Raw genomic sequence first — 14,397 nt, 5'->3', positions numbered from 1 at the left:
AGATGATCTCGTATGGGGTCAGTTTGTGTGGGGGCCTTGGTGTGTGCCTAACTGAAAAGAGTGTTATAGGAAAGAACTGAACGCAACCCTGTCTCCCGGGTTATCTTCAGCATTTTTTATTTCAACACCTTGTTCAGTCTTTTAACTTTGCCGCTACTTTGAGGTCGGTAAGGGGTGTGAAATGCTAGGTGTGACCCTACCATCTTCCAGACCTCTTGGGTTATACTAGCAGTGAATGCTGGGCCCTGATCACTCAATGACCTGAGGTACCCTGAACCATAAAACAGTTTCCTGCATTAGTTTCTTAGCAGTAGTGGTTGCTGTCTGGTTTCGCATGGGGTAGGCTTCTGGCCACCCAGAGAACAAGTCTATCACTACTAGCACATATTGAAACCTTTGGCACATTGGCATCTATATGTGGTTAATTTGTATCCTCTGAAAGGGATATAAGGCCTTTGGGAGACATTTCCGGGGCGTGGGCTCGGTTCTGCAGGGGTTACATTCGGCACAGATGAGGCAAGACTGGGTATGTCTTACCAGGACCGGGGTGATTCCTGGGGCCACCCATATTTTGTCAGATAGTTCATTCATAATGGTTTTAGATTGGTGGGTGGGGCTATTGGGGGATAGAGGGCTCTGGGTAGGCACACTCTCTTTCCTTGTGTCCATAGTCTAGATTCTTCTTCAACGGCTGACTGGGAGTGGCCTGTTTCTGCATTTGTTTCAGTAGGTCACATGTGACTTCTTTTTGTTCCAGGTCTTCCTGTGCTACCATAATCTGGTCTGATTAGACTCTTTCCTCTTCCACTGCTGCTTTCTTGGCAGCTTGGTCAGCTAGGTAATTTCCTCTGGCCTCAGAGGTGTCAGCTCGAGTAGGGGCCTTTACCTTGATCACTGCCACTTGGGTGGGCAGGAGTACTGCTGCCATTAGAGCCGCTACTGCTGAAGCGTTCTTGATTGGGGTTCCTGAAGCTGTGATGTATTCCCGGGCCTTCCATATAACAACACTGATGCCTAGCTGGCTACTAACCACTCTTGTCCCTGACACTAAAACTTAACTTTTACTTCTTTATTAAAACAAGCAAAAAAATATAACAAGTGAGCTAGCTGAAAGATTAAAACTAGCTATACACCATCTAAAGATGCTATTAATGACTGATATGAAACGTGTATATGCAGGCGGGGGTGCACTGACCCGCACTGTCTTTCAACACAACCCTGCTGCATTCGCTAGGGTATAACACTGTGCTTGATATCTAATTTCCCCCACAAATGGGGTGCAAATTGGGGAAAAAGCCTGTTAACACTCAATGCATCAAACACACTGATTTCAGTCTATTAACAGAGGAGTACAGCAAATTAAAACCTAGTTTCCGCCCCCAACATGTTTCGCCAGCTAATCTGGCTTCATCAGGGGTGATGGCAGGACTGGTTGTCACGACCATGGTCATGGTCTCGACTCCTTGAGCCGCATGCAGTTTCCCGCGGTCTGCTTTTGTTGTCAACCACAGGTGAGGGCTGTTAGTATGTTGCCTCACGTGTGGTTGCCGTTGGCAACATGAGGTTGTGGGCAGTGGAGCAGTCTGAGCTGGTTGCTAGGCGGTCCACTGTCTATGCATGCGGTTGCATCAGGCAACGTGTGTTTGTGTGTGTGCACTTTCTTTGTTTGGTATGCACGGGATTAAGTTGCATATGCACTTCCCCTTTAAGTGGCTACCTTACTTTGTCTGGTGTTGGAAGGGTTAACTCCGTTCCTAGTGTGTGTCTGTGTGGGTGTGGCTACTTGGGCTATTTAGCTTCTGCTGGATGCCTGAAGCAGAGGGGTACTCCAGCCATGCTGTATGATGGAGTCATCCTCCTGGTCTTCTTATGCCATCTATCCAGTGAGGGCCACCCTTTTGGTCATAGACGTTAAGATGTTAAGAATATGTTAAGATGTTAACTTTATGTTCTTGTGGTGTCTCACCTTTTGCAGCTATGGTTTCCTGGGTTCCTGTGTGATGTGTGGTGTGTGCTGTGTCCTTTTATGTTGGTGTGGACATCAGCACTTGTGCACGGGTTCCAGGCTGTGTGTCTGTGGCAGCTAGGTGTGGTACTAGTTTCACTTACCTGCCATTGCCATATGCTGTATATGTTCCCCTTTCCTTGCAGCTTGGCCAGTGAGACTCCTGTTCGTCTGTGTCTGGGAGGAACAGGTCGTCTTACCCTGCTCCTAGTCTAGGGATCTCCTGAGGGCTAGTAGGGACCCGAGGTTCCGGAGTATGAGCCCTCCTACCATCTGGGTTGGCTCATACGTTTAGGAGTCAGAGTTAGGGACGCATTAGAAGGTGACCTGCTCCCTGATTCCTGTCCTGGCCTAGCAGCTTCCCATTATCCCTTTAACATCGCACGGCGGGAGGTTTCCGCCACTGTCCGCTGTGACACTGGTGCAAGGATTTTTGCCACCCTAGGCAAAAGCTAATTTTGCCAACCTCATTGACTCCGCACATTGACCACGCCCTTTGACCCGCCCATTTTCTGTTGGCCACCTATTTATACAGACTGTACCCTTCATTGTGGTATGGCCACGTTTTCTCCCTCCAGCTACATACCATGTCATCCACAGACCCCATCAGTGTCATCCACAGATCCCAATCAGTGTCATCCACAGATCCCCATCAGTGTCATCCACAGATCCCCATCAGTGTCATCCACAGATCCCCATAAGTGTCATCCACAGATCCCCATAAGTGTCATCCACAGATTCCCATTAGTGTCATCCACAGATCCCCATAAGTGTCATCCACAGATCCCCCATAAGTGTCATTCACAGATCCCCCATAAGTGTCATCCACAGATCCCCATCATTGTTATCCACAGATCCCCATCAGTGTCATCCACAGATCCCCATCAGTGTTATCCACAGATCCCCATAAATGTCAACCACAGATCCCCATAAGTGTCATCCACAGATCCCCATCAGTGTCATCCACAGATCCCCATCATTGTCATCCACAGATCCCCATCAGTGTCATCCACAGATCCCCATAAATGTCATCCACAGATCCCCATAAATGTCATCCACAGATCCTCATAAGTGTCATCCACAGATCCCCCATAAGTGTTATCCACAGATCCCCCATAAGTGTTATCCACAGATCCCCCATAAGTGTCATCCACAGATCCCCATCAGTGTCATCCACAGATCCCCATAAGTGTAATCCACAGATCCCCATAAGTGTCACCCACAGATCCCCATCAGTGTCATCCACAGATCCCCCATAAATGTCATCCACAGATCCCCCATAAATGTCATCCACAACAGATCCCCCATAAGTGTCATTCACAGATCTCCCATAGGTGTCATCCACCACAGACCCCCATAAATGTCATCCACAGATCCCCTCCCTGCCCAGCGCTGCCTCCTAGCTAATTTATTTACTTAACTTGCCTCTGTGTATTTGCAGAGAAGCGCCTTAATCTCACACAAGTGCACTGGCAGAGGCATCGTCGAATGAGGTGCGCTGGAAGACAGTGCATGCGCACTTCGCTCGACGATGCCTCTGCCAGTGCGCCTGTGCGAGATTAAACAGAGGTAAATGAAGTGAATAAATTAGCTAGGAGGCGGCGCCGCGGGCTGGCGCCTCCAGCAAGAGTGCGCTCTACGCGGTGGCGTACCTTGCTTATGGGTGGCTCCGGCTCCTGGGTGATGGGCAGACTTGAATGACTTGAATATAGTGTGAGCATATCAATAACGCTGGTAGTACTTATTAAGTTTATAGTTATGACTAGGTGGATACAAATAATCCACACATTGATGATCATAGATATGAGGAATAAATATGGTCCGATAAACGAGTATAATAGATCAGTTAGTCGATTGTTAAAAGAGATTGGAGAACACTAACTTGATAAGGGTACCAAATGCAAGATTCACAATATGAGATATCAGCAATTAGAAGAGTAACCATCTAGCCCATATAAAAGTGTAGTATCTAATATATGTATTTAAATAAAATTATCTATATAGGAAAAGTGACCACAATACACTTCTACAGAGACTAAAATTAAGTACTGGCGCAGAGCGCAATAGAAATAAGGAAAGAAGAAGTATGATAGTGTAGGCGGTGCCGCACTACTATTTACAGTCTGTCCTCAAACTACTAAGTCCGGGTGCATGCGCAGAATAAGTATCGTCATAAAAGGACAAAGTGCAGGTGCAGCTGGCTCCGAATTACTAAGTCGTGGCGCATGCACATTAATGAATAATTGACGTGTATGGAAGGTAAGTCTGTGTGCCGTTTTCTACTGCGCAGCGGGTCACATAGCAACACCTCTTGGCGGGTGACGATCGAGCCCGCCATAGTTATAACATACATCCCCATTGGGTAAATGGTATAGGCATAGATACCTAGATGCCGTATTGGCTCCTTTTATCACAGTTAGTGAGATGGTAGCCTATAAATCCTTTAAACCAGCGTTGGTCATTCAAGTCTGCCCATCACCCCTGATGAAGCCAGATTAGCTGGCGAAACATGTTGGGCGCGGAATCTAGGTTTTAATTTGCTGTACTCCTCTGTTAATAGACTGAAATCGGTGTGCTTAATGCAATAACATTGAGTGTGAACAGGCTTGTTCCACAATTTACACCCGAATTGTGATGGTAATTAGATATCAAGCACAGTGTTAAACCCTAGTGAATGCAGCAGGGTTGTGTTGAAAGACACTGCGGGTCAGTGCACCCCCGCCTGCATATACACATTTCATATCAGTCATTAATAGCATCTTTAGATGGGGTATAGCTAGTTTTAATCTTTCAGCTAGCTCACTTGTTATATTTTTTCACTTGTTTTAATAAAGAAGTAAAAGTTAAGTTTTTGTGTCAGGGACAAGAGTGGTTAGTAGCCAGTTAGGCATCAGTGTTGTTATAGATAATAACCCTTCCCTGACAGGGTCCTCTGCTGAAGTTGGGCCTTCCATATGATTCCAAAGTCATGAACTACTGCAAAGGCACATCTAGAATCTGTGTAGATATTAGCGGTAGAGTGTTTTGCCATGAGGCAGGCTTAAGTGAGGGCAATGAGTTCAGCCTCCTGTGCTGACTGGTCTGGTGCAATTGTCTTGCACACAACACGTCATGCTCACTAATGACTGCCATGCCTGTATGGAACTTCCCTTTGTCAACGGCGTTCCTTGAGCCGTCCACAAAGAGAGTCCAATGTGGGTTTGTCAGTGGAGTGTCTTGGACTGATGGTGGTGTCCCTACTTCAGCTTCCATCATTGTGATGCAATTATGTTCTTTCTCCTTATAAAGAGAATCGGTTGAGGCCCATAGTTTTCCTGAAGATCCTCTTCAGCATGTAGATCAATAAAATCTTCAGAATCTCCAGTATACTCCCCCCCTTGGAAGAGGAAGGAGTGCAGCAGGGTTGAGGATGTAGAATCTCTGAATGGTAACATTCTCTGGCAGGAGCAGACTACACTGGAGCTGGAGGTGGCGTTGTGCAGTGAGCTGTTTAAGTTGAGTCTGCTGAAGGATGGCAGAAATGTCATGGGGAGCCAGAATAGTGAGGGGGTGACCAAGTATAACGTCTGATGTGATGTCCAGAAGAGAGCTGGCAGCATGGACGGCTATGACACAGGAAGGGGAGGCTCTGGATACGGGGTCAACGCACTTAGAATAGTAACCCAGGGGTCTATTGCGGCCACCATGAGTTTGAGTAAGTACTCCAGTCATGTGGCCCTGACATTCCATGATATACAGGTAGAAGGGAAGGTTGTAGTTGAGGATGCCAAAAGCAGGGGCAGATGCAATGGCGGCCTTCAATGACTGAAAGGTTTCTCCTGCCTCCATTGTCATCTGGAAAGGTGTAGTAGCATTGTGAGGTATGCAGTCATATAGGGGCTGCATTAGGACTGAAGCATCAGGGATCCAGGGTGTTCAGTAGGTGATGAGGCCCAGAAAGGCTTGCAGCTGATGAGAGGAGTCTGGGAGTTGGATGTCAGAGATTGCCTTTTTCCTGGCATCAGTGAGTTGTTTGCTACCTTGAGAGATGCAATGACCTAGGAAGACAACTTTGGGGAGACACAGCTGTAATTTGGCTTGTGAGAATCGACAGCAAGCAGAAGCCAGGAACTGGAGAAGGGAAACAGACATGGATAGGCAGACTTGCGGAGAGACGGCACAGAGGAGTAGGTCATCCACATATTGCAGGAGTTCCACTTCCGGGTGATTGGACTGCCAGGGTTGCACCAACAGAGGACATAGCCTTGCTGAAGCAAGAAGGGATGTTTTGGGCCCCTTGAGGCATAACAGTCCAGGTGTACTATTTGCCAGCATGTGTAAAAGCGAAAAGGAATTGGCAGTCCTCGTGTAAGGGAACAGAAAAGAATGCATTGGCCAGATCAATGACGGTGAAAGTAGGGGCAGTGGGCGGGACACCAGCGAGGAGGGTGTGTGGGTTGGGGACAATAGGCGTCTCGAGGACAGTGGCCTCGTTAACAACCCAGAGGTACTGCACCATGCGGTACGTTAGAGGCTGTCCTTTCTCTCTCTTCTTCCAGACTGGGTAAAGGGGCGAGTTACAGGTAGAGGTAGTTACTTTGATTGCCCCATTCTGCAGGAGGGCCTGCACTTGGAGTGTAATAGCATCTTGTTGTGACTGTCATATATGGAGTGTCCCCTCACTGCACTGGTTTGCCACCGTCCTAGTGCGATTAAGGAGGCAGAGTGCCCCCCCCCCGTCGATGTTGATTGGTTGGCCACCGATGTCTGCTACGGCAGTTCCGTTTGACGTGCCCAGGCTTGATGCACCCATAACAGACACGAGGTGGCAAGCGTTCTCCACCATCTTCTCCTGACATTATTGCTATCACAGCAGCACAAGTTTTCTTTGTGTTACTCTCTAACCCCTTTGCAATTTGTTCTAACACATCCAGTTGCAAAGACTTCTATTCAGGACGGCAGGTTATTAGGGTTTTGTTAAGGTCTGGTTTAAGGCCATCCACAAAAGACCGCGCTAGGAGTCTTAGATGTACGGGTTCATTTGGGCTGAATCCTATGTCTTTATAGTTTTGTTTTATTCTTTGTACAATTCTTTTAACGGTCTCTGTTTTCTCCTGTGTTATGTCTTGCAGAGTGGTGGACTGGTCAGCCAGTCTGTCCTTTGCCCACTTCTGCAACTGTTCTATTAAAGGTAACCCAGATTCTGGGTCCCTAGGGTCAAAATTTGCACCCATTAAAACGGGTTTATGGATGTGATCTAATATCAGTGGTGAGTATTCACAGGTCTCATTCTCCACTATACTTTGCAAATCAGACCACGTACAACCATATGTTTGATGCACTTGAGACAATTTCTTTTAAAATGGCATTGGGTGAGTATCAGGATCTGGCAAGAGATTCACTATGGTGAATAACTGCTGTGAATTGAAGGACACATATTTGGGCGGGCCCTGGGGATTCGTTAGTGCCAGAGCTTCCCTAAGGGTTTTGTAATTGCCTCTCTCTAGATCTTGCATGTTTCTTTGGAATGTAGTAATCTGACACTGGAGGGCGGTGTTTGGGTTCTGTGCAGCAGGGCTACCCTCGTTCCATGGTGCCAATTGGGGAGGGGTGGGAGTCCATGTGCCCGACACAGATTCTACCGCCTCATCAGACTGCGTTTGATCGGGCTCTTCTGTCTGACCTCCCACCATTATGGGTGTGGGGGTCGTGATCTGACGGGGAGTCATAAAAGTGACATCCGGGTTTATCATCGGGTACAGCATAGAGACCACCGGGACACTAGGGGTGACAGGGTGATCCGGGCCAAAGGATATTAAAGGTGGAAAAGATGGCGCCGTAGTGGGGTCTGATGAGACGTGCTGGGGAACTACGGAGGTGTGGTTATGTGAGCGTGGAGCACAGGCTAGGCACATATTACTGGTGGCGAAATTCTGCTGACTGCACAGTTTACAAGTCCAGCCTTTTTCCTGTCTGACGGCGCCATTATAGGGTGGTGGCTGCTCGCGCCCAGTTAGTATACCGGGTTTACAGTAGTATCTCCGGCTGCTTTCATCATAATTTTGTTCTCACCCCGTCTTTTCAAATTCTCTGTTACAGTCCAACCACACACGGATGGTATCTAATAACTTTTCGTCCTCCAACTTCCCTCTTTTCTCATTCAACAACTTCTGCCACGTAGCAGGGCACAGTGTGCCACCTTTTGGTATGTTATACATTTTTTTCTAACTTGTTCAAACATTTAACATGGCGTTTGCCTCTCCGGTCTGCCACGTACTGTTCGGGTGAACAGTAGCCTTTCCTCATTTCCCATTTTCGGGAACCATCACTTTGTTCTGGACAACACAGAAACCTGATATAACATGTTGAGCCTAATGCTTCACACACTCTAGGTAGACACTGGCCGGTCTCCTCCCTTCTGTCATCTCTCGGTCAAAACACCGGGGTGACCGATTGACACAGGCACATTAGAAGACCTTTGGGTTTCTATCAGTCTGTGTTTCCGTTACAAAGGGTTGCACATTAAAAACAATAAACCACAATACAGAAAGAACCCTTGCGCAATGTCCCATCATCTCCCTCACCTAGTGGAGCCCTCTAGAGACCTCTGTATAGAGTAATCACTAGACCTGATAAAGTTTTGAGTACCAGACAAGCACACCTCTGGGCTGCTGCGGACCACTCCTCCCCCTTCTATGATCAAGTCAGACAAAAGGGCTGCTCTCCGATAGAGGCAAATAGGAGAACTCCCTGACTCTCAGTCGGTGATACTTGTCAACAGATTCTTCACAGTTTTTAAACACAGTACATCAAGACTTTAAAACACATGGGGTTCTTACGTTAATGCCCTCGAGGATTCCCCAAGTTTACACGGCACCCCTCCCTAAGACAGGCACGGATGGACTAATACACCAAAGGACACATGGAGGTATTATAAGACAGTTTTCTTACCTCTTATCACGGGCCTGCAGTTCCGGTGTCCGTTAGTGAGGTCCTCCTCGTCTGGTCTCTGGGGGTGCTGGATCAGGGGATCCTATACTCGAGACCCACGTTGGGCTGCCAACTGTTTTGGATCTGGTCAAACTGCCAGTTTGGTTGATGTACTGCTCCAAATCAATGTTAAAGGAATACGTGCACGGAAAGATCAAACTGAAACACACACAGGTGGGAGTCAAAGCAAGATCTCTGGTTTATTTTGAAACAACAGACAGTATATATGACAGTAAATATAGAACAGGAAGGAGTGGGGGGTGTAAGGTGGTGTATATCTTTTCTATTGGCTATAAACTCTGTATTTTCTGTCTCATCTATGTGCAAGAGGAAGTTCCTCCCTTCCCCTTCCAGATGGGGGAAGCTGCTTTCTTGAGATGAACAGAAACTGTCTTGAGGTACATAGTGAAGCATGAAAGTAAGATTCTTGTTCTAGGCGTTGGCTGGGTGCCTGGCCGCCATTTTAGCTAAAGTATAGTTCTCAACAAACAGGTATCCATTTTGTCTCAATATTCCATAATACCAGCATCACAGAGGGCTGTCAGAATACAGAATTTCCAGGCCTTGCTGCGAGAGATGCTGCATTCTGCTTTTGTGGGCACTGGCAGAGGAATTTCCACCCACAGCGAAACAGGTGCGGGTACCAATCCTACTGCGCCTGCAAAAAGAGGGAGGTTTGAAGATGTGTTGGTCATTCGGATATGAGAACCTTCTTGCAGCCAACCCATCGACAGCCGCCCTCCAGATCCAGCCTCAGGGAATGCCTAGACCGACAGGTGTCCGACTACATCAGGTTATCGGCCGATGTGGACACTCTGAGAAGCAAGGAACCCCTTGACTTCTGGGTGTGCAGGCTTGACCTATGTCCAGAGCTGGCACAATTTGCCATGGAACTCTTGGCTTGCCCCTTGTCGAGTGTCCTGTCCTAAATTACATTCAGTGCAGTAGAGGGGATAGTGACCGATAAGCGCACTCGCCTAGTTCGCGACAGTGTGGACTACCTCACATTTTAAAAAAATGAATGAGGCATAGATCTCAGAGGAATTCGACACCTGTGATGACCACCTGTAATTGAATTTCCTCATGCCAGCCCACACATATCTGCCAACACCCAGAACAAAGAATGGTTCTTGCCTTATGTATGTATATACAGCGGCATAAAAGGCCTTTTATGTCAGGTAAATGCCTGATTTATGAGGCCTGTACTAGCAGACAGTTACATATTTTTCCTGTGACCGCCGAATCTACCTCCAGCCACAGAATCCAAAGTTCTTTGCTGTCAGGTGAATGCCTGTTGCCAAATTTTTGGGGCCTGTACTGGCCAACAGTTACATTTTTATCCTGTGACCTCCTAATGTACCTCCAGCCACAGAATCCAAAGTTCTTTGCTGTCAGGTAATGCCTATTGCCTAATTTTTGGGGCCTCTACTGGCCGACAGTTACATATTTATCATGTGACCGCCTAATGTACCTCCAGCCGCAGAATCCAAAGTTCTTTGCTGTCAGGTAAATGCCTGTTGTCTAATTTTTGGGGCCTGTACTGGCCGACAGTTAATTTTTTTTTAATCTATCCACATAATCACATCCATGTCTCACTCCTCTGCCTCACATTATGGTTGCCTATGAACCGTATTCACCATAAGGACCTTCTAATGTCACAGTGTCATGTGACTGTTCCCCCACCCTGTACTGTGCCCCCTTATACCCTGCATTGTGTCCTCTTACCACACCCTGTGCAGTGCCCCTAGTCATTCCCTGTACTGTGCCCTCTTGCACCCTTTTATCCGGTCACGGTATGGCAGTGTTATCCGGTCAATGTATGGCGGTGGTATCCAATAACTGGATGGCCATAACTGTATCCCTTTCCCTGCCCACGCCATCCTTCTTTAGATCTGGCATGAGCGGGAAAAATATGCAGATTGTGGTGCTAAGGACCTTTGCACCACAATCTGTGTCAGAAATATGCCTAACATAGACGTATTTCTATATAATAAATGACCACCTAATTGTATTATTATTCCGGGTAGGGCTAATTTCTTTATATTATATAGATTCTAGTGTATACTGTGCCCTGTATTTCCGGGTAGAAAATGATCCTTGGGAAACACAGTCCTCATCCCTGACCACCAGGACCATGAAGCGCTCTGTCAGTACATGGCGGCCCCCCCTCTCCGCCACACTGCTCCGCTGTGTACTGGTGCTTATTCTGACACTAGGGCTGGGTTCACATCCTATTTTTGCCATCGATTTAATGCATACCAAAAATGTATGCATTAACAGATGCCTCAGACTGATCTCAAAGTGGCGTCATCATATAGTTCCATGGTAGAATAAAAAATGGCAGGGCACATTTTTGACAGTTTCCCTTTAAGATGCATAAAAATGTCGCCTGATTAAAATACATATTTTTGGGGGGAATTTTTGCCAATGATCCCCCTCTGGTATATCACTGTCCATGTTGTGGGACTATTTGTGTACTTCTACAAGTGTAAGTGTTTGCTGGCTGCAAATATGACCTGAAGGTTTTTCAGGTTCGCCTGCCATTAAAGAGAATGGGGCCCGCTGCGAATGCACGGTTCGCGAACATTTGACAACGAAAGTGCGTTCGCAAATTGTCTCTGCCGATGTTCGTCCATCACTAATAGCAAAGACCAGCTGGCCATGCAGCGGGTGCCATGTTGGCCCATAGCTTCAGAGCCATACATGTTTTAAATTTTTTTGTAGCACCTCTAGGAGGCTAGAATGTTCACTACTTTGCTTTTTAGAGTAAATTTACTATACTTCCATAAGGAGTGAGGCAATTCTCTAATTGCAGAACATCTATGTTGGCCTGCCACCTGCTTTCCAACATAGGAACTGTAGCTCTATTATGCTGGGTCTCTTCAGAGAGACTCAGCCTATTAGAAATAATGACTTACATCCCCAATCGCCACACGGGGATGCAGGTCTAAAGCTAGAAGCAGGCGCTTCTGGGTTTTTCACCCTTTAGATGCCGTGATCACACTTGAATACGGCATCTAAAATCTCTAATGTCCGCAATCTCCATTATTGCCAGTCACGGACATTAGCCACATGTCCTCTGCATGTCTTTGTGGCTAACATTTTTCTGCCACATACCACAGGATACCTTCAAAGGTCATGTGGAATCCATGTAAGAGTCAAAGGAGGAAGCCAGCACTCCCCATATTATCCGGGGTTAATCCAGAAAAACAACGAAAAATGTCCAGCACTGAGATGGATAAAAATCTTCAATCTTTATTTCATAAATTTAAAAGAATACACTTCTTCACATAGACAGCGTTAACATTACCAATGCGTTTCGATCTATCAGATATTAATCATGGTATGGCATACCATCATTAAGATCTCTTAGATTGAAACGCATTGGTGTTGTTACCGCTGTCCATGTGAAGAAGTGCTGGACATCTTTCGTTGTTTTTCTACATGTGGAATCTATGCCTCACTGGGTCAGGGCTAGAGATGAGCAGATTGTTTCTAAACTAATTGAAATTGTTTAGAAAAAAAGCATTTCTGAATCTAAGGTATTTGTGATTCGACTTGGGCAAATCTCTCAAAATAGTATCTGCCATTTTACAGATCAGATAACAGCACATCAGAGCAGTGAGGAGGGTCACATGACCCTTGATGGGGCCCTGGTCAGGGGCCCTTATCCATGTTGCCTTACAGTGAGTCTCAGCCAATTAGGAAGTACTTTACTGACTCATGTCATGGGCTCAATATATGATCCCAACTAGGGAAGCCATGTGTATTCTCAGCTTGTACATTAATATGACAGAACAACAAATTCAATATGAATCAAAATAGAGCAGATTGTCTTTTTGTGACACTCTGGGGTCTCCTAGTGGAATATTAAATCCCTTTTAAGCTCTTTAACACACACACATTTATAATGTGAAAATAGAAGTTCCAAAAATGATCCATTAATGGCAGCATATGTTTGCCCATGTTTTTACATACGTACATGGTAATATCAGAAAAAGCAATGTCTAAATAATCAGTCCAGAATTATACATTTTTTATGATCAGCAGCAGTACAGTATGGAGCATCATGAACAAGGCATTAGATGTGTGGTTATGAAACAGTAGTAGTAATGGCAGTAGGGTTAGCAGTAGCTTCAGCAGTACAGTATGGAATATGATGGACAGGCAGACAGTAGCGGTGGCATCATTGAGTAGGTGATAAAGAGTCACTGTCAGCAATGACAAATCTATTCATTGACCTCAACCAGAAGTGTGGGAAAACTGTCATGGATCCATACATGATTCATTTTCACAAATGTAGTGTTTTTCACACCTGTAGAAGATCATTTTGTCTGCTTCAGTGTGACAAAACCACCTGCCTTCCTGAACACACTCTCTGACAGTACATAAGTAGCATCACCTACTCCCAAGCAACAGTTTTACAGAAAACAATTGTCAATTGGACAGAGTCCGCTACAATATATGGTAACTGTGATGCAGGAAAACATGTCATGTGGTATATCAATCAATTGATTAAACCAATCTATAAAAATAAATCACTAAATCTTTTCCTGAACTTGCTGTATTGGTTTTGTATCTAAAGATAACTGTCTTTTTTTGCTTTATATGTGACAGAGAGGTCCTGACTCATCAATGTTCAAGCTCACAAGACTTAATTTTCTTGTTTTGGATTATAATGCCTATGACATCCTGAGTGGCTTAGACTAACTGCAAGGCACTATGGGCCCCCCACCCTGGGTCATATAATTCTCCAACATCATCCTCCCTGCTCTCCTATGCTCACTGCTGCACTGTGATATATGAAATGGAGGATGCCATTTTTAGTGATTTGCACAAATTAAATCGCAAAAAAAGTATGCTTAGTTTGGAAGGATATCTGTAAGAGACAAAAAAGCTTATGTTCAGCCACACAATTCAGGACAGTGTTAGGGAAGAAAACAGGTTGTTAGATTTAATTGATAGACAAAAGCAAGTTTTTTGCTGGGGACAGGGCATGGTCCATATATTGTAGTGTGTGTCACTGTGCTGTAGCTATTTCCATCCACTGAGGCTCTGGTTGCACTGAAAATCAATATATAAAGTAAAAGTACTCAATTTTTTATTAATGTGTAGGAGCCAGCTAGCAGCCCAATTAACATAAAATCATGAATGTACTGGCTGATGTATTTTTATGCTTCATAGCTTCGCTGGACCATGCATTTTTTTCCAAAAACGGTTGCAAAGTTGTTTTTTAAACTAATAAGTATATTATACCTAACCTGACATGTGCTCCTATGTCAAGTTCTGTGTTACTTTACTGCAACCTGTTAGTCACATACACTCACCTAAAGAATTATTAGGAACACCATACTAATACGGTGTTGGACCCCCTTTTGCCTTCAGAACTGCCTTAATTCTACGTGGCATTGATTCAACAAGGT

The 14,397-nt window shown here is 45.6% G+C and overlaps 1 long non-coding RNA gene across 1 annotated transcript; it reads left to right on the top strand.

Moving 5' to 3' along the window:
• The first annotated feature begins 704 nt into the window (after positions 1 to 704).
• On the top strand, positions 705 to 5,382 carry LOC120993462. Its single transcript, XR_005777272.1, has 3 exons — positions 705 to 872; positions 2,088 to 2,092; positions 5,337 to 5,382. It is a non-coding gene; the product is annotated as an uncharacterized LOC120993462 (long non-coding RNA).
• The last annotated feature ends 9,015 nt before the right edge of the window (positions 5,383 to 14,397 follow it).

The sequence above is a fragment of the Bufo bufo genome, chromosome 3 (assembly GCF_905171765.1).
Source record: "Bufo bufo chromosome 3, aBufBuf1.1, whole genome shotgun sequence".
Lineage (NCBI taxonomy): Eukaryota > Metazoa > Chordata > Amphibia > Anura > Bufonidae > Bufo > Bufo bufo.
Note: the sequence above shows the minus strand (reverse complement) of the source record. Positions and strands in the feature narration are given on the sequence as shown.